General features: G+C 42.1%; 1 protein-coding gene across 4 annotated transcripts in view; it reads right to left on the minus strand.

Moving 5' to 3' along the window:
• The window catches only part of SH3PXD2A (SH3 and PX domains 2A), a 247,902-nt gene that overhangs the window by 50,536 nt on the left and 176,971 nt on the right, over nt 1-20,395 (minus strand). The window lies entirely within an intron of this gene.

A 20,395-nucleotide genomic window follows, 5' to 3' on the forward strand; every position in this document is an offset into this window, starting at 1 on the left:
TTGGTCATTATTCTGGCTAACAACTGACACCATCTGAAGGTTCAACATCCTCCTGATGTTCCTCCCTCCCATGTTAAGTTATAGCACAGTTCTTTTGCGCCCACAAGCCATTTTCATGGAGATCATGCTTTCTTTGGCTGAGCCATTTGTCATCAATTGCTAATCCAAGTCAGTGAGTGGGGTAGCCTTCCAATCTGCCCTGCTAATGATCGGGACAATCCAGATACCAAACAATTACAGGAACTGTTTTAACAAAATTTGGAATTCAAGCTTTACATTGTACTAACATTTAAATTTAATTCTCTGTTCTACAAGTGGTTAGATTTGTTGGTCACCTACCAGCATATAACATCTCAATGCTAAGATACACAACTGCTTGCTAGTCCACACATCAAGCTGAAGGAAAATGAAAATTCAAAGGAGACTCAACGTCTGGTCTGTCCTTTTGCATCTCCCAGGCCATTAATGCCACATCACCTGGCTCACCAACACTGTGCTGATAACAGTTACCAGACTACCCATTCTGAGGAGCATGGGTTTTTTCTGTAGCTAAAGTTATATAGAGAGGCTATCCCAGAAACAGAAGTACTGGCCATCAATATCTCAGGAATTACCCTACAGGCATCTAACCTGCTTCCCAAGACACTAGTTGAAAATTTATGTGACAGGACAGTAGAAAGATTCAACCTTGTGACACTTGTCTAGTTAGTGTTATTTTTTCTAACTTTTCACTGCCACTTCAGCTTCACTTTTTGCCTCTCCATCAGCAGAGCAGGCCCTTACAATGAAAGAGCCAATGGAAACTGAATCATCCAGCAGAGGCTGTCTCATTGTTTTTAACCTGTCTTCTGTCCAGAGCTGGTCCTCACAACCAGCACTGCTTCCTCACAACCACAAATGAATGGAGTTTGTCATCATTCACACAATTTCTACCTCTAGTTTTACAATTTCAAAAAAGTTCCCCCAGCAGTTTACTTATTTATAAAAAACAGGAAGCTTTTTTTTTACCTGGATTGTCTGAGTAGGTTGTAGTGCAGGAAAACAGTGAAATGCCTCAAGCTGCTTGTTCTAGTCAGCTGTAGGCTTAAGCACTTTGCTGAGCTGAGGAGCAGAGCCAAGGAGTGAGCAACATCTTTAAGAGATAAAAACTCCTTCTGTGAGGAACCACTTGCTTCTTCACCATGGTGCCATCAGGCCTTCAATTCATCAGTTTTGCAGCATCACTTCCAGTCTCCCTCCCTTTTCCCTTCCAATTATGTCTCTGGCCTTTGGATGAGCCTATGCTTATTTATTAGCATCTCAATTTTCAAATTCTGAGCCAAAGTCAGCAAAGAAGATCAGCTTCTCCAGATGAGGTCCTAGAAATTAGCTCCACAGGTTTCAAAACAGCAGGTAACAGCACTGTATTTGCTCCCTCTCCAAACTCAATAAGGATGTGCAAAGGGCACAGGTATTGCATGGTATGTAAAAAAGAAGAAGCAAGATGAAGCCTTTATGACTGCATCAAAAATTACAATTAAACGACACTTCTGGCCAAAAGAAATTTGAAATATACATTACCTACCCAGCCTAAACATTAGGCTAGGGTCAGAGAATGGTTTCAGGTTGAAGTTCAAGGGATTTCTTACCTGCTGCTTGAAGCCACTATCTTTGATGAAACACTGGTAATTCTATTCAATTGTGAAGTCAATAACCAGCAACAGAAGTCAAGCATAAAGGATCCTTGCAGTCCTTTCTTCAAGCACTGCTAGCGTACCTTAAAATTTATGTCTCTTTGCTGCACAGTTAAGTGCTGTCTTCAGAATATTTCTGGCCTTCAGCTTCTGAGAAGTATAATTAGGGCAGAGCAGTGATTTTCCTATATTCAGTTTTAAAATGAAGATAAATATGCAGAAGTGTGAGCAAAGTGTGACCTCAGATCATTGTTCCTGTGCCTGTAGCTATAGCATTTCAAATGAGATCAATCAAAAAAAATGAGATGCTTGCCTGTCTTTAGCCAGAGCCAGAAGTCTCAGGAGCATGACATTTCATTTAGATAATGCAAAGGAGTTCTTGAGAAAGGGGTGAGGTATTGATTAAAAAAAAAAGTGGCTGATGCACCCGTTGCTCGTTCAAGCAAGCTGTAAGTTTGAAGAAAAGGAACAAAATGAACTCTGGTTTGACTCCTCTGTGCCTGAAATTACTCTGCAACAACGATTCCCTGCTGCCAACACACACTCCAGCTCTGAGAGCAGGAATGATGGTCTCCAAGCCAAACACACGCGTGGCTGGAGAGACTCACAGCAGATTAGACAGCTCTTCTTTGTACCAATACATGAAATACATCTGGGGCACCCTGGCCATGTTAAGGGCACATTCCTTGGCTGAGTGGACGCTTTTTGAGCACTGCTGCAGGCACCAGTGACGCTCATCTCTGGAGCACTGATAGAGCACTTCCAGCAGCTCCCCAGGATAGCAGATGGAGATCCTTGGGAATGAGACTTGTGAAACAGCCCTGAATCGTTGATATTCTCACTCAGATTATCTGAATCCCAGTGTAGAAAACATGCCAAAAGCATCCTTACTCTGAATCACAACAAACACTCAGTAGGAGGCTGATTTACAGAAAGCCAGCTGCAAGCAAAGACAGTCCTTGGTCATCAATGTCACAGCATCCTGAGGAGTCTACTCAGATCAACAGATAAAGTTTTATGTGTAAGTCCAGTTCCCACCTCAAAGGCCAATACTTCAATCATGTTGTGCATCTGGAATCAAGCTGTTGCCACTCCAGACACATTAACTCTCTAGAGGGTCTGTTCTCCAGAGACACAGGACTGCAAATAGCCCATTTCTCAAGAGTTTGTGATTTTCCTTGTGGTTTTCAATTTCTTTTAAAATGTGTTATTAGGGTTTTTTTAAAGGGAACAGAAATATAATAAATTGCTATTACAGTGATGGTACCATCTAATGAGAAAAAAAGACATACAATATGGAGTTCCCTTATTCATGTCCTTAAATATCAGAACTTTTTTAGTCACTTCATAACTGGCCCATGAAGAAGGTAGGAAAATTAACAATGATGGATAGTTTAATGGCCAAAGTCAAATGAAATGCAACAGGCCTTTGGGTTTATACACCATAGCTTTTTCATTGATTTAGCAGTAAAGCTTTCAACTGTATACCGTACACATCCAGTTTAAAATCAGTAAATACAAGTTACATCACCGCTCATGTAAATCAGAAGTAATTTGATGGGGCACCAGAAGATTTAAGAAGAGAACAAACATCTCTACCAGCAGGGAGCTCTTGTCCATGCAGCACAGACTGACTCCAGCACCTTTCAGTCCTCCCTGTGCTAGTCTTGCCAGAACATTCACACTTTGTAGTGGTTTCAAGTTTCCAAATCAGAACCTTTGCTGGATTTTCAATTTTTAGGACCTCCCCATGCCAGCAGGAAGAAAGGAAAAGAAAAAAAAAAAAGATTCTGAAGAATTTTAATTTTTCCAGACTGCATACCAGGTTTAATTCCTTATTCTCTCTTACTATTGTCTATAAGCTCGCTTGACAATTTTCAGCTCTCCAGATTTACAGCCATTCCCAGCAAAGTATTTCATCCACAAATAAATGCAACCATCCTTTTTCTGAAGGCAAAAGGAAAATATATAGAAAGCACACAGATGTTTGGCAAGTACATCAAAGTTAGGCTAGTCAGTACAAAAACACTCCCCAAAACCCTTGACGTTCTTAGTGCTTTAACAATACAATCAAATTTTAAATATGAACAGAGGGGGATTCCAAATGGGTACATACCATCTACAATAATAAATTAATTAGAAGTGCACAGAAACTTGGACTACAGAAAGCTGTACACTAAATTTGATGTCTTCATGTGCCACTTCATTCTGTGAGACCAGGCACACTGAATAAATCTTTGTTTTTCACATTAATATGAAATTAGATGAGGTTGGCCAGTGATACCAACTCCTGGCCAGTAGGTATCAACTTACTGTCTTTGGCAAAGTCCTGCTCCTGTGTTCTCTGCACAGCTGGAGAAGATGGTACTTGGCTCCTTGAACTCTGTGATTTGCTGCTGTCCCAAGTACAGTCACTTTAGATACTCTTGGATCTTTGGCGAGCAGAGAGCCCTTTACCCTCCAACAATATTTCATAACTTCAGCACGTAATACCTTTTCCAAGGGAGGACAGATGTGCAGGAGTAGTTTCAGTCTTCCAAGAAGTTTTCCATCAGGATCTTAATTTTTCTCTGGCTGTGCAGGCCAAGAGCATAACCACAGCTCCTGCAAGGCTGAAGACAGGAGGCTGCTGCTTGAGCAATACCTGCTGCCAGCACACCATCCAGCTGCCCATTTGCTCCTCAGCTTTGGAGCTGCAGCTGTGAGGAGGCTTGCCAGCACACAGCTACTCCACTCTTTTTGGAGAATTTTGAAAAGGGCATTGTGGAAGAATAGCTTGAGCCCAGCTTGTCCTACAAGGGAAATTTCAGCCAGAAGCAATTATGCCAAATGTTCAGGTTTTGAAGGGATAGAGAACTATCATATGGAATGGGTGGGGGAGAAAGACTGTTTTCTTTTCAGAATACCATATATCACAGTTGCAGTAAAGGAACTAGCAATAATACCTATCTACACTCACAGGTTTGGTTTTGGGCTGCTTTGGTTTTTAATTGGGCTGTTTTCAGTTTTTAATTTGCAATCTTTGAAGAGGAGAGAGACAAAGATGAACATTCTGAGCTCAAAAAATTTCACTCTTGGCATGCCAAAGCTAGCAGTAGAAATGCCTGGATCTTCCACAGTGGCTTGGATATGTGCCACAGTAAAAGAAGCCACTTCACAGTGAGCTCTGTCCTTGGGGGAACACACTCCAGATCATTCAGCTTCAGGAAGGAAGGGCTAGTGTCCTTCACTAGAGAGAGCCTCAACCCCTATGTGTGTACATGTACTGCCCCTACCCAAACAGCCAGCAGGCTGTCCAGTCAGCCTTGGGGACTGAGGCCACAAACAAATTGTCATATTCCACAGAAAGGCATCAAATCCATGATGATGTTCAAGGTGGATCACTACGGGTAAAATAGTAGAAACCTTGCAAAAAAGCAGAAGGAAGAAGCAGCTGATGGGAAAGAGGATGGTTGCATCCCCCAAATACCAGTGAAAAGTCACAGTTTCAGTAGGGGTTTGGAGGCTGAAAGCTGAAGGACAGCCACAAATTAACTTTCCAATAGCTGCACTCACCTTAGCAAATGTTATTTGTTTTTGCAAATTACTATTAGGACACATTTGTTTTTGCTTACTATCCATTTCTTTTTGCCAGGAAATCCTGATGCTGCCACCACATGATTAAGAAGTCACTCAAATTCAGCAGAAACCAAGCACTCCAATGTCTTTGGCTGTAGTCACTCCACAAAGAGCACTTGAGATCTGTGACATCTGACAGTTTTCCTCTCCTCCAAGACTGAAATTAACCAAAAGTCTCCTATTCAAAGCAAAATGCTAGGCAGAACACAACCCACGTTCCTATTTTGGGAAAGTCTGGATTGGAAATCTAATTTCTCATCTTGAACCCATGTGTAGCTGTTTAGGTGTAGTCCAGGAGCCATATGACATGTACAGTTTATTCCTTTGAATGCTATAGAAAGCTAATAAAAGAGTGAGAATCATCAGCAGAATGTATTACAAAACGCAACACATTGTAAACTGGAGCAAACACTGATCATTTCATACTACTGCTGCCCACCAAGGACCTTCTGCAGGCCGAAAGAGATACAGTTTTGAGAAACAGCAACTTCATGACAAGTTGAGGGCTTGAAAAATCCAATTTTTTAAGGGAGGCTGGGTATTCTGCTCCCACCTCATCCTAAGCCTGCTCCTCATTTTCACAAGGAACTGTACTTAGATTTTCCAGAGTGGCTGCCACCTATTCAGAAACCAGTCTTGAGCAGAAATAGCAAGGCTACACTGCTGCCAGTTCTTCAGACCCTGCTTGGTCACACTGTAAAGTCCTCTGCCTCTCAAATCCCTTCTACCAGCCTTGAAATGGTAATTTCCGAACACTATTGGGCAAAATTCCAGCAACAAAATACTATTGCTTTGAAACAGAAGAGGGCAGACAAACATCCAAATACAAATTGAAAGCACCTGCTCAAAAGACTCCACTAGTATCTCAACAGTCCTTGACTAGTCAACACCTTACATTTTTATTTTTAAAACCTACTTCTGCCACGGTTCTTGGACCCTTTAAACCAACATCATCAAATTCCACTACGGATTTAGACTTCATCACGTGACTTCACTTCTCCAAGCACAGAGTAAGAGTCTTGTGAGAAGGCTTCTCTTCTGCCAGCATCCACTTCCAAGTTCTCCAACCCCGGACAGCAGAGAATCAAAACAAAACAGGATAGCTGCGTAACAGCGGTCAGCCTCCTACGCACTCTGCAGCTTCCTGGCTACCGCTGCCTGATGAATTTTGTGAGCTGTCAAATGGAGCTGGGCCCATCAGCCTGCCTGCCAGTTTTGGGTCACCATGTGCCGAGGCAATGCAATATTCTGTCCTGTGCATGGAACAGGAAGCACAGCTCAGTCATTGCAGGGAAGATTATGATCTGTTTGCTGGACAAACACCCAACTAAACAAAAGTTGATATGGCCCATCCTGAGAGATGGAGAGGTGTACACAAATACCATGCCCAATTGGGCACACAGTTGTAAGAATTTGCAACAAAGAACTTGTAAGAATGATCAGGAACTACTTATTGACTTGAACAAAGCTGATATCCAGACCCACTCACTTGCAAAACTGTACCAGGTCCAGTCAATCAGCTCATCACTGTCTCAGTGTTGGCATTCCTGAATGGAAAGCAGCACAAGAGCAGAGAAAGGTGGATGGAAAACATGACCAGCAACACGACTCATTTTCCTTCTCTATACTAGAAGTTAACAGACAGCAGAAAGCACAAGACCAAAAAATTAAGGAACAGAGAAGAAGGAATGACAGAAAGATACATCTGAATAGCAGACATCAAGAAAGAAGTTGATTTTAACTATCCTTGGCCTTTCAGACCACACAGCACCTCCCACAACTAATGCACCTGGACCATTTTCAAGGATGCTGGCCACACACTGTTCACATAAACTTCATGGGATTAACACTACAGCCTGTGGGATGAATCACTCGTATATCTTTCTTTTTTTATCCCACATTAAAATCTCAAAAGGACAAAAACAGTGGCTTGCTTGTAACAGATTTTCTCTCTCTACTCTCCAAAAACATGTGAAGGACTTGTTACCAACTGGATATGCTAAGGCTACAGATACATTCCAAAGGAGCATGTAGTAAAAAAATAAAACCTCCTTAGTTGCTTTACACTGTTAGCTGTACTGGCTTCTGCTGTTCTTTAGCTATTTGTTGTATCACAAATAGAAGCAGTCAGTCTCAAGTGTGAGCTGGCCATTGGTGAGCATTCAGGGGAACTTGCCTTATTGGGTCACTTTCTCCCAGAAAGAAGGATTGTTCAGCTTCAGAAGTCAAAGATAAGTAGTTCTGACCTCAGTTAGAGTTTCAGTTGAACAGTGGTGACTAAAGTTGTGAAATTTGCTTTCTGAAGTGATGGCTGTTTTTACCAACCTAGGTCAGGCTCAATTACAGAAACCAAGGCTCTTTCCTGCCAAGTCAAAAGAAAAACTCTAAGTACCAATGGATGGTTTGACTCCAGAGCTTTACCTTGTAAGTGCAATTCTAGTCCATCCACCAAGACCTGATGATAGCACAGCTTAACAGCTACAGAAAAATGCCTCAGCATCACATTGTCAAGGTTAAAGTAAAACTTCAGTCCCAAAGAAACACAGGATTTTGATTTCCTTAAACTGAGGAACACGCTGTGTTACATTTCCTTAGATTAGAATGTGCTCCTGACAGAAGAAATTAGAGGAGGATTTAGCTTTCAAAAAAAGCATTAATCATGTTAGGTTCTCAACAGAAGGTATAGGAGATCAGTGAAAAGGAACTAGAGACACAGTAGAATAAACGATACCCAAGAAGGAAGTCACTAATCCCCACCTGCACTCAGTTATCCTCCTTTCAGATTTTCCCCCTGTGCGCATTTAAGTTTCCACCAAATTTACCTGGGGCCACTCAAGTGGTCCATTCAGGAGTCTGCTCTAGTGAAAGGTAAAAAAGAAACAGAAGAAGGATTATACGATTTGAGAATATGGAGAAAAATTAGCAGGTTTGGCGAGTTTCAGCTGTAGCAGATGGTTTTCCTGATGTACCAAGGACCTGGCACTGTTTGTTTACAGAAGCCAGAGTATCTGTAAATATAAAACAGCATCAGAGCCATCTGGCAGGCTGCAGCCATTGCTAAGATACAGGTGAGTTTGGCCCAGCCACTATTTCAATTCCTGTCATTGAAGTGCCTCCAAGACACACTTGCCAAGGACAAGTGCATGTCCAACCACTCAGCCTGTCACATCTACATGTTATCAGTGGAAAAAGGCCTTTGTGCAACTCAAGTGCACCGTGCAAGGAGGTCGCTACACTGGAATTTGTCACAGCACTACAAGGGGTGGCTACATCTCATCTGTGATGGAAGTTTCTCTGAAACAACCACCGTTTTCCCTCAAATGTCTCTAAACAATTCGCAGTATCCAGAGCCAAATCCAAACCAGTGTCAGCAGGAATCTTGCAAGACATCCCCAGAACCATTCAGATCCCAAGATCCCACATACACATTCTACAGACAGTGTCCTTATTGTGGGATGTTGGTTTCTGTTTGGGATTGTTTGCTGAGGTGTCTCGGGGGTGGCATAGAGAAAGCAACACCCTTTCATGTGGCTGACTCTCAAACCTGAATACTTCTGTGAAAGAGATACTTAACTTGCCAGTTCTCAGTGAAGTGGAAAGGCTCACACGCCAGCCTCAGAAGCTCACTTCTTATTTTAAAACCAAAAGGCTAACAGTCCAGGAAGTGTACAGTCAGCTCTAAAAATACAAAGATATCTGGAATGATCAAGTGTGTAATTTATCTTGTAACTAGTACAGGAACCAGTTTTGCTTGCTGGAGGAGCAAAAGAGGCATTTTCTACAGGACTCAGACTCCCATTTGCCTTGCAATGAAAATAGCATCCTATTTCTGGTCATTCTACTTTTATTCAAGGACATTTTGGTCACAGACTACTTGAAGCAAGGGAATAACTTGCAAGCTCACCCTGAGCACACAGCCATCCCGTAATTTTGATTCTTCGTGCTCTGCAGAGCATTTCCTCCTCAGTAACAGTAAGGAATTTTAGTCAGAATTAAGAACAAAACATCAAAGAAACTGTCCCTCAGACTCCTGATCCTGATTTCAGGCAAACAAGCAAGCTTCACCTTCCATCCCATGAGTCAGTGTGTGCAGTCTTGTCCTTGCAGACATCCAGAAATGCAGACACTTCAGAGTGGTTTCCAGGACACTGAATAAACTGCCTTTCAGTTTAATCCTAGGGTTTTAACGATCAGTGATAGATCTTGCCAAGTTCACATTATCCATCCTAAATCTCCACCAATACTCAGTTAAGACAAATGGGTTGAGTGTCTCCAACCAGCTTGGCTTTTCCTTGTGCACTGAGGTCTCTGATAACATCCAAAAGCTATGGAAGTTCATGTGGGACATTAAAGTGCTATTTTTGAACTTATCAATGTTCAAGCCAACAACTCAAGTTTAATGTTAGATGCTGTTTTTCCAACCTTAGGGTCACCACTGCATGGAAATTTACCCTGCAACCCCCTCCCCATCACTTCCATTGTGTTTGAGTAGCAATCACATTTAGGGTTTTCATAACTTCAGTTTTAGCCCACTTAAATTTGTCATTCCAACTCTATTCCAGGTCTGGTCCCTAAGAGCTATCATCCTTTAAGGATACATTTCACCTGCACATATGGCCACGGTTTGACAGCCAGACTCAAGACCTGGACATCAAATCATGAAGGTGTTACCTTACCCTCATCAGCACAGACGTGTGCCTGACAGCATTGGTCTGGCTAGTCAGGTTGCTGCTAATCATGAGAAAGCAACTTTTTTTTACATAAGTACTAAACCAGTCTGTGATTCTTAAACAAACATATGGCAGGTGTATTAATAAAGGAGCAAACTCAAGTTCAGTCTGCAGCACAAATGCACTCAGCACTGCCCTTACTCTCCAGGGGCTGGGAGACAGAATTGCATTGCACTTGATCCCACCAGCATGCTGACCAGAAAGGGTGTGCATGTGATGGGAGAGATCAGCTGGAGGCAGTTCTGCAACTGAATTACAACAGCTTTTCAAAGCAACACATTAGGGCATCCCAGCACACATTCACATTGCAGGGAAAAATAGATACAGACTCAAGCGAGGTCTGAGAAATACTTGCTGTTATCACCAAGATGAAGTTTGACTACATTGCCAATACAACTGCAGTCCAACTTCATTTGAAATGATGTCCCACTGCATCTCATCTGCCACGATGAGATCTGCTTCTAAACAGCTCTGGTTAATCCAGCCACAAGCCAACATCTTTCTACCAAAAAAATAAATTCTCCATCAAGAATGCCAGAAAGTCTGATGTCCCAGACCAATGGGGAAGAGAGGATGTGATGGATGGGAAGAGCCAACATGCACCCTTTTGTCAAGCCATCCCTAAATTTCATTGTGTTATAGCAATCCTAAGCAAGGCAATTACTCCTATAGGTTTTGCTAAATCTGAAGATGGACAATAAACTGGTTTGTGGCAAAACTGAACTCTTTTTAGCATGAAAACCAAAAACATGGAGTTATGTTGCTGGTTGTAACTGAAACATGTCTGTTAATGATTAAAGCTTCCATTTTGCTGCCAAAGTATTATTGGAACTGCTTATTTGCTGTGCAGCTTGGGGAAAAAAAAAAAATCTCTTCCATCCTTTATTAATCTTGTCCTCATCTGACACAACAAAAATGCACCATCAGTCTTTTTCTTACTTTGAAAAACAGGCCTGAAAGTCACCCCAAGAGCCAAAGGCTTTGTGTATAATTACTGTCTTGATTAACTAGAACAAAGGGCAGAAAACATCAGCCATTATGCACTAGATTTAGCATTTTGGGGGCTAATTTAAAGACATTTAATTGACCAGCTTTCTTAAAAGAAACTTTGATATAACAAAAAACTATGAAATAATTAAAAATAAATTATTTTTTTTAGGTTTTTTTGGTTGGTTGGTTGGTTGTTTTTTTAAAAGCAGTCACATCCAAAGGAATGTAGCTTAGAGGGTAACTATGGGACTCATTGGAAGGCCTCAGTGATAATACTTGTATCTTCCTGGCCTCAGGTAGTTTCTTGCAGCAGTGCTGAGCTGGTGACCTATTTGGCTGATATAGGAAACTCAGTCATTAGCAAGTTTATGCACTCTGATATGAAAAGCAGATTTTCCTTGGAAACATTTTCTTGGGGCAGGTTTCAGGGTCCCAAAACTGGGAGTGATTGTATAAACAGAGGAGGTAATGAGTAAAGGCTCCAACAGGTGAAGCTATGCAAATTTTTTTTCCTTTTCAGACTGCCATCTTGGGCTCCAAAGAGGGTATGCAAGAGAAACAGGGAATTTAACTATCTGCCTGAGCATAAAGTCTCAGCAGAGGAGGATTAAATGAGAAGGAAAGAGGAAGAAACTTGCAGGCAGCTGGAAATTTCAAAATTGAAGTTTTCAGAGGCCTGGTAGAGATCATACTATTCAGAAATAGCTGGATGTGTTGCATGGCAACCTTAAAGGTAGCACAGCCTGTGTGCCATTGTTTCGCCAGTCTTACCAATGTGCCTAGTTTGTCTGAAGTGCCTTTATGCACAACTAACTCTTCAAGTCTGTGGTTTCAGTGGTCACATCCCACCCTCTTCCCAGCAGACAGACTAACAGGGCAGTCTCAGAAGTCCTGGAACAGATTTCATGCCCACAGCTAGCAAATATGAAGTCCAGACAGGATTGCTCCCTCTCCTGCTCCTAGAGGAGGTCTGAGGGGTCTCAGCTCCTTGGATATGAAGAAATCAAAAAATATGCAGATCAGAAGCAATCTCTTCAAGTGCTGACATTGATTTCCCTCCCCACCCTTTTGAAATACCCTTCTTGAGCTCTTAGGACAAGAACAACCTCCTCACATGCTGACCTGGCAACCATGTGGGACTTCTTCCAGTTCTGCCTGAAGTCTTGGCCCCTTCAAGTGGGCTTGCTCTGCTGGCAATGGGAGTTCCTCTCACTGGGCTCCAATTCCCATTTCTTGAGAAATTAGAGAAATGTAGATGTTCTCTAATCTACAGTTCAACTGAAGATCTAACCACAATTAAATGGGTAGTATATTGTTCTATGTCAAGGCAGGTAGATGGAAGTTGAAAAGGGAACCTGTTCACTTCAGTGACCAGAAGTGTTCACTTAGAAGACAGTATGGAAAAAACCCAGCCCTAGGGATTAATATTTAACATACTTGGAGACTTCCTGTTCACAGCAAACACCCTTCTCCCCAGCTGTGAGAAATTTAAAGGTGTGGGAGAGTTGTCCCACAGAGGCATTGTATCAGCTAAAGAAAAGCTAAATGAATGCAAAAGTCAAAGTGGTTGGCCTTTAGATGTCTCCACAAAATGAAAAAAAACCCACATAATTGAACTAGCCCTGTCAGAACACCAGTTGCCCAAGAAAGACAAACAATGGGAGTAAGACTAGAAAAATGAAGGTAAAACACACACTATAACCCCAAACATGTTCTAGAGGGACAGTTGCAAACTGGAAACTACTTTATCATGTCTTAATCTGGAGAGATGTTTCTTTAAAACTATTTAAAAGTGAACGCTACATAAAAGGGATCTGATAGGTAGTGTTAAAAAGGAGAATGCTTTAGAAAGACACGACCCTGTGACATCTTTTGCGTCCCTATTCCTTCTTAATCACTCTTTTCCCTCTATAGGGGAATCAAATGAGGCAGTGTTGCTTGGAAAATAGTAATTAATTTCTTACTACTCTGAAACCTTCAATTAGGAACCCAAGGGAACACCAGTACTAGTTAACTTTTTAATTAACTAGTTAACTAGTTTTTTAGTTAACTAGTTAACTTTTGCAAGGCTTTATAAATGCACTGAAGGTCACTTTAGTATGACACTGAGTTGGTCCCAAATCAAGTGGGAACCCAGATAACACAAGCCACAGTCAACACCTCCATCCCAACAGGCAAAATATCCCCAACAGCAGAGCTCCAGCACAGCCAGAAGGTGTCCCAGGAAAGCTTTGGCAGAACAAGGCTCTGCAAAGGGCAGAGTTTTAGCAGACAGCCATATTTCAAATGTTCTTAATGAGCTTGTCATCAAGGAGGCAGAGCAAATACCAACTGCAATTTGAAGCTGGGCAAAGGAAAACCAAGCAAGGATGTCTTTGAAATGCAGAAGAGCTTCCCAGAAGAGATGGAAATGTCACAGCACAATTCAAGGGACGCTCTCCCCCTGTCACAGGGTTGGAACGAATATCACCACCAGCTGAAAAACAGGAGCCCACCTTAATCGCTTAGCACAGTCACAAAACAATAGCCATTTCAGAGGTGCCAGTGGAGAACAGCCTCATTTTCCACAGCGACAGAGGACAACTACAAAACAGAGTAATGACAACCCTGCTTCTGTTCCAACACAGAGAATTGCCTTCCAAGCTCTTAAACAGAAACAAACGTCAATTGCCATGTAAGTTACTAAGTGGGGCAGAGGAAGCCATTTAGACATCACAAGATAGCAATATAAATATCACAAAACAGTCATAATTCAAGCATTTTGTTTTATGCAGCAATATCCCAAGCTCAGCTGAGGTGTTGGTGTGGTGATACTCAAGCAATAGACAGGCCTAGGAACTTCAGTCTCAACCCCTAATCAATCAAAGCTATGTACAAGGCAGCCTTGAACTCCAGCTCAGAGGTAACTACTTCAGAAATGTTGTGGCATGATTCCTTTCTGGGCACAGTAAATTCAAGTTTAATCGTGGAAAACCAAATGAGGGCTTCAGCCATACCAACATGTTTTGACTGCTGAAAGTAAAGCAGTCAAAAAACTGCTGAAAGAAAGCAGCTACCATCCTCCTTATCCTTGCAGAGGCACAGAGTTAAAAAATAAACCAGATTAGGAAAAAGGGAAGAAAAAAGGTGTTCAGAAAACAGCTTACAAAACAATCACCAGAGAGTTCAGGGTAGGTTGTCAAGGGCTGCTTCCAGCTTACTACATCTGCTAAAGTCATTACACAGTGTCACCCCACCCTTGGGCTCCCAAGGGCAGGAGCAGAGGAGGGAGGGCTCCTCCTCATCTGCTGAGCCGGCTGTTTCTGGTGTGAGTGTAAATTCTCTCCATCCATTCAACATTTTGCAAACAGGCCACTGGAAGAGGGAGTGCCTGTTTGCAGGGCTGGTCAAGCACTGTATTCCCAGAAAGGAGCTGATTTCCAGGAGAACTTGGCTAAAGCAAATCCTCACATCCAGTTTTACCTCTCTGCTCTAAGCTTGTCCCAGGCTTCCCCTGGAGCCAGCACAGAACCTGGGTTGCTGTAGATGTCCCTGATCCTCCTATCAATATTCCATTTCCAATGACTACTTTAAAACAAAGCACCCAGGCTCCCTCCAGAGACAGTAGTTTCCAAGACAGCTAAAATTTAAAATAAAACCCACCCTTTGCTACCAGATGCATCAATAGGATACTTTGCTTATGCTGTTGCAGAACAAAGCAAAAGAAAAACCAGCCTTGATCACTGCCTCCAAAAAGCCTGAAGACACTGCTACAGTGAGACAAACAAATTTCACTGAGCATCCTTACTCTCCACACAGACAGCTCTGAACCTCTGCCTACACAGAGAAGCCTTTCTCCACCCCTGAGCTGCAAACATTTGAAGGAGGAAAGCGTCTCTGCTTTGCCAGCATTGTCCCTGTTTGGAGAGAAAACGTCTACAAACACTGTTTTTTATGACATTAAACAACTTTCCAGTAACTCCTAGCCAAAAATTCCAAATCACCCACCCTGCCTCTTCAGATGGCCTGTGTTTGACTGCAGTAGTGCATACATTGGATAGAAACTGCAGCAGGACAGGAACTGATTCATAAATGGATCAAGTGTCCTCTGCTGCTGGGCTGGTGCCAGAAAGGCAGGACACATGGCAAGGCAGCACTGCATTCGGGATGGACACTGAAGGCTACACACCTTTGTTTTTGAAAAAGGGGCTTGGGGTGGTCCTTTCTTAAACTTGGCTCTTCTTGTTAGAAAGTTATGAACACTGGTGCATACAGAAGCAGCTAGACAAGCTGTCCCAGGTATTTAGTGGTGGCCACTCACCTAAACCTGTCCTCTGGAATAAAGCCAACAGTGCTAGAAGAAAAGTGTTCAACCTACAGAAGTGTTTGTTTCTTCTCCTCACATTCCAGGCACAGCTCAAGGGCCAACCAAGAGAAGGGGCTGCTGTATGAGTGAGTATTTACTTTTTGTATCATGACCTTGGTCTCTTACATGGGTTAAAATTCAAATACACAGACACACTGGGAAGTGGAAACACAGAGAACTGAAGTAGTTTCTCAGAGCAAACAACAGGGCAAATCTGGGTGTACAAACAGATCACAAGTCCTGCATCATATCTGATGAATTACACTCTCTTAAAATACTATGTAAAGGAAAAAAAAAAAAAAAAGCTCATTTTCTAAAGGAGCACAACATTTATCAATTGCACCTGAAATAAAGCATAGTGTTGGCAATTACTGTGTCTGGTAGCACATCTGATCAGTGGATACAAGGCTGTTGACAGTCCACAAGCAAACTAGGAAAACTGCATTTACAATTTGGTGTAGAGCTACAACCACATTTGAAACCTAGAAAGCTGCTAGATTGCCACTTATCTGTTAGAATAAACAGAAGTGTACTGGGTCTGGCCAGCTTTTACAAGATAGTATTAATGCTCAGAGACATTTTCTAGCAGTGCAGACAGTCCCTTCTGTGTATAAAGGGGGGAACAGGAAGACAAGGACCTAGAAAAAGAGGTAGAGCAGCAAAAAGCAGATGCAAGATAGAAACAGTGATCTCTACAAAATTTAAAACAAAAGCCCCACCGACACTAAAGAAAGATGACTAAAAATTAATGCTACTTGCAAGAACAGGCATGGCAGAAGGGATATGAAGATGCAAGATTGGTCCATGAGTTGCAAGAAACCTTCCTTCTCTGTTTCTACTTAGAACACTTTAAGGGTGTGTGGCCTTTAGTGAAGATACAGCAGTTAACCACTAAAGTAATCTTGGCCTCTTCTGGTACCAAATAAATCCACTTACGTAACTGTGGAAAGCAACACCTTCAAATAAAGGGTGCTGTGTTCCCCATGAAGAACCAGAAGCCTAACTCCAAAAGCCCTCAATCTAAGAAGAGGGAGCTTCCAAAAAGCCAGCGCATTCCCAGGAACTGAGAGTTGTGACCCTTCTGTGCCCCTCTCCTAGGTCACAACTGCAGCCAGTGAGCAGCACCAGTGAAACCAAATGGAGTAGCATGCTCATCTCCTGACACTGTATGGACAACCAGCAAGTCCCAGGACTCCCAGGAGTTGCCAGGACTCTCAGATGAACAAAGATCTTCCGCAGGGATACCTCAGTGCCAAGTCCCACATCCCAGATAAAGAGAGAAGAGCAGCCTCCCTTCCCAGAGGTTCCGTTGGGTCCTGATAGTTACACTAACCATAATAGCCTTGTTTTACGTATTACATATACTGTAACAATAAAAATTGGTCTGCAGTTATGTAATTGCAGAGGAAATGGCTACAGCCCTTCTCAGCCCAGCTGAAAACGCCATCCCACGACGCCTCCACCGCAGGCACGGCTCCCAGGGGCTGCAAGGGAAGAGCTCCCACCCTGCCTGCAAGCAGAGGAGCAGCAGCAGCAGAGGTGCTTCAGGACTGTGCTCATACTTCACTGTCTGTCAGGTTTTCCATTGCAAACACTGCCGACACAGTTTATAGCTTAACCATTTCAAGCCACATCCATGCAAAACTTGGCAGAGGGAGCTGCTCTGGCCCTCCCTCTTCCACCTTAAAGAAATCTGTCAGATTCCTGCTTTAAAGTCAAAACATTTCTTTTCTGCAACAGAAATACATTTTTAAGTCATTCCATGAGGCTTTTTTTGGTTAAGGTTTAAAAGAAGTCTATGTAGTCGACAGACAGGACTTACGTCAACTGTTCACAAAGTTTTTCTGAAACAACTCAGAAATGTTTAGATAGTGTTGGACAGAGCAGGTTGATTACACCATGCCTTTAAACAAATCACAGTCACCTCTAGCAAAAAACGTAAGCCCTGCAACTACAGCTCCTTCCCAAACAACATCTGTAGAGATTGTAAATCTCCTTTTTTTCTCCTGGTGTATTTGTGACCATTGCTACATGCAGATTTTTCTCCCAGATAAGGAAAAAAGAAAGATAAATATTCATTAGATACAACAGGCACACTGGTCTTATAAACAGAATTAAGGTCTGAAGGACAACTTTTGTGGAGCCAAAGTAGGTGCTTGTTGCAAAAACCAAATGCTGGAGTCTGAGATCTGGTACACTACTAAATAACTTGTTCTGAAGTACAACAGCTTTATTTAAGTCTGGCAAGGTTTGCTTCCACAGTAATTGCAGCAACAAACAGGTTATAGTGACCCAAAAGCTTCAGCACTCAGAGTAAGGGTTTTAGAAATTATTCACCACATATGCTACACTGACCTTGCTCTTAAGTCATAATATTGGACAGAAGTTTCAACGTCAAATAATGTCCAAGGAATAACTTTCACTAGCAAAATTATGAAGACAACTTATCCAGCTCTTTCAGTGAAAGAGAAAACCAAATGACACAAGCACTACCAAATGTGAGACACCTTAAATACCATCTCTTACATGACAAAAGTGACACTGAATAATACCACACAGTAAATGTGACACACTTAAGATGAAGCTAAAGAAGCTTGATGAAAACCAAATAAGGTTTCAATCAATCAAAAACCAGATATTTACCCCACTTCTACCTCTGCCCTAAACACTGGGCTTTGAACAAGCACAGCTTATGTCCTTTCAGGAGAGCCCACAACTTGTAAGCAAACATCAGAAAAGATGGTAGCTCAAGCCCTAGAAGTGTGCAGAATAAAACATCCAGCAGGATGTGAAACATGCACTATCATTTGAAAACTGATTGTGAGTTTTCTTGTGTAAAAAACATAGGGACATTTGACCAGAAAAGAGAAGGTGTTTCTTTCCTCTGAAAGCCATGCAACAAAGCCAAGTTAAAGTTTTTCTACTCGAAAAAACAAAAGAACCATTTAAGTGTCCTTGGCAACCCTGTTCAGGCAAGCTTTTAAAATGAAACAGTCATCTGTGCCTTTACACATCTAACCTCCCCAAAGTACAGTTAAACACCCAAAGCAGACATGATATGCTATACACATTTCTATACATACAAGGAAGTCCAAAATATTGGCCCAACAGCACATTACACACACACTGTCCAGTCTGACAGGACTTCTCAGCTGTCAGCTAAAAAGCTGCCTAGCCACTCTTCCTTCCTTTCATTGAAGACATTTTCCCTGCTGCAGGTGACATCCAAAACACCTTGCATCTCCTTTGCATGGATTAGAAGAATGAGCTTAATTTACACATCACAGATAGAGTTTCACAACACTTACAAGGCAAAAATAACCATACAGTGAAATGAAGTATCAGACATGTGAATAGCCCAATAATCTTATTTTCTTGACAATTATATCCCCGTGTTCTTAGAGGTCATAACCACATCTCCTAGGTTTGCTTGCTTATGCTGAGCAGATAATCAAATTCAAGCCATAATTCATAAGTTTTGAAAGCTGACTCTTGAGAAACTTTTGCTAGTTTCATTACATGCCATCCAAAGGTTCACCTGTAGCTGAAGAGACAAGAAGACATAGTATTGAGGTCACTCCTATGGTATACCTAACCTAGGGAAGAATTAAGAGACTCTTTGGAGTCCTGTTATTGGAATAACTAAACCATGAGTTCCTTACCAGAATGGTTAAAAAGGCATCCAAACAAGTGACGTTCTCTCCATCACCAATCTGTGATTTATGAGCTTATCTGCTGGGCTTTTTTTAAGATTATAGGTATCTTTATTTTGTACATACATAAATAAAGAGCAAAATCACAGCATGGAATTCCAAGCTTCAGATTTCCTTTCTTGTTTACATGAACACTAAGGAATCTGGCTGCCAAGCATCAGAATATAGTTTTAAGAAGTATAATCCAAATTCAAGGATGTTCCCTGAGAAGAGTCACATTCCTGGACCCACTAATTAATTCAAACCCTGACAATCTCCATTTCTGTCTCTGCATACCATGTGGTTCAATACAACGTGGTCTGAACTGTGCAAGGCAGAGAGGCCACACTAAATGAAAATACAAAGGAACTGTAACTGGAATTCAGACACTTCTTGTATTATTTAACAGCCCAGTTAATTCCCCTGGCTCCATAAGCCATTATCCAAGACAAGGATACCATTAATACGAATATAAGTTGTCACAATATAACAGGCTTGCTCTGATGCCAGGGACACCCACTATTGACAATGAGAAGCTGTAGGCTTGGAAGGGAGAATGCTTTTCCACTAGGCCAGACATAGTTCAGGAAGTGAAGATATTTTTCCCCTCTTCAATCATAACTATTGCTTTAAAGTGGGGCAGATGAGCAGTTTGGTTTCTATTAGTTTTGCAAGTGATGCAGTCAGTACCCAGGAGATGGGTATTTCTGTTCACACCAGCCAATGCCTTTCTACACACAATCCTTCTGGACTTCACACTGAGTCACCAGCCAGCAAATGACTGCACCACTTTGAGCCAAACAAGCATGAAGCTCTCATACAACAGAGAAATTACCACTCCATCAAAAGAAGGAAAAAAAATAAAATACAATGCATAGTCATCTTTGTGGATAACCTGGCTCCAAAGCTCTGGAAGCTGAATTTGAACCTCATATCAGGGTGCCCTTGTGTCCCCAAGTTCTGCTGTGCCTAGCACACTCCAGAGCCTACCAGTGGCAAGAGCCCTGAACGTGGAGGTACCACAATGTAAGCCTTGGCTTGAATAGATCCAAATGACAGCAGCTCCTCTGGATGAGGACACACAAGTCATGAGTGGGCTGGAAACCAGTCCTGGACAACAGCTCTGGATTAATACACAAGGAGTGCTGGAGGGGAGGAGGGGGAGCTGCTGAAGACAGGCAGTTATTCAAACCAGCTGCTCAGCCACTCCAATCACTCACACATACACAGTCTCCTGCATGTGTTTTGCCCAACTCAAAGCTACCAGGCATCCAAAAGTTAAAGTACATAAAAGAAATCTACACAAACACTTGCCAAAAGCATAATTTTCCAAGTGCAAGCTGGCTA

This window comes from Poecile atricapillus, chromosome 6 (genome assembly GCF_030490865.1).
Source record: "Poecile atricapillus isolate bPoeAtr1 chromosome 6, bPoeAtr1.hap1, whole genome shotgun sequence".
In the NCBI taxonomy this organism is placed as follows: Eukaryota; Metazoa; Chordata; class Aves; order Passeriformes; family Paridae; genus Poecile; species Poecile atricapillus.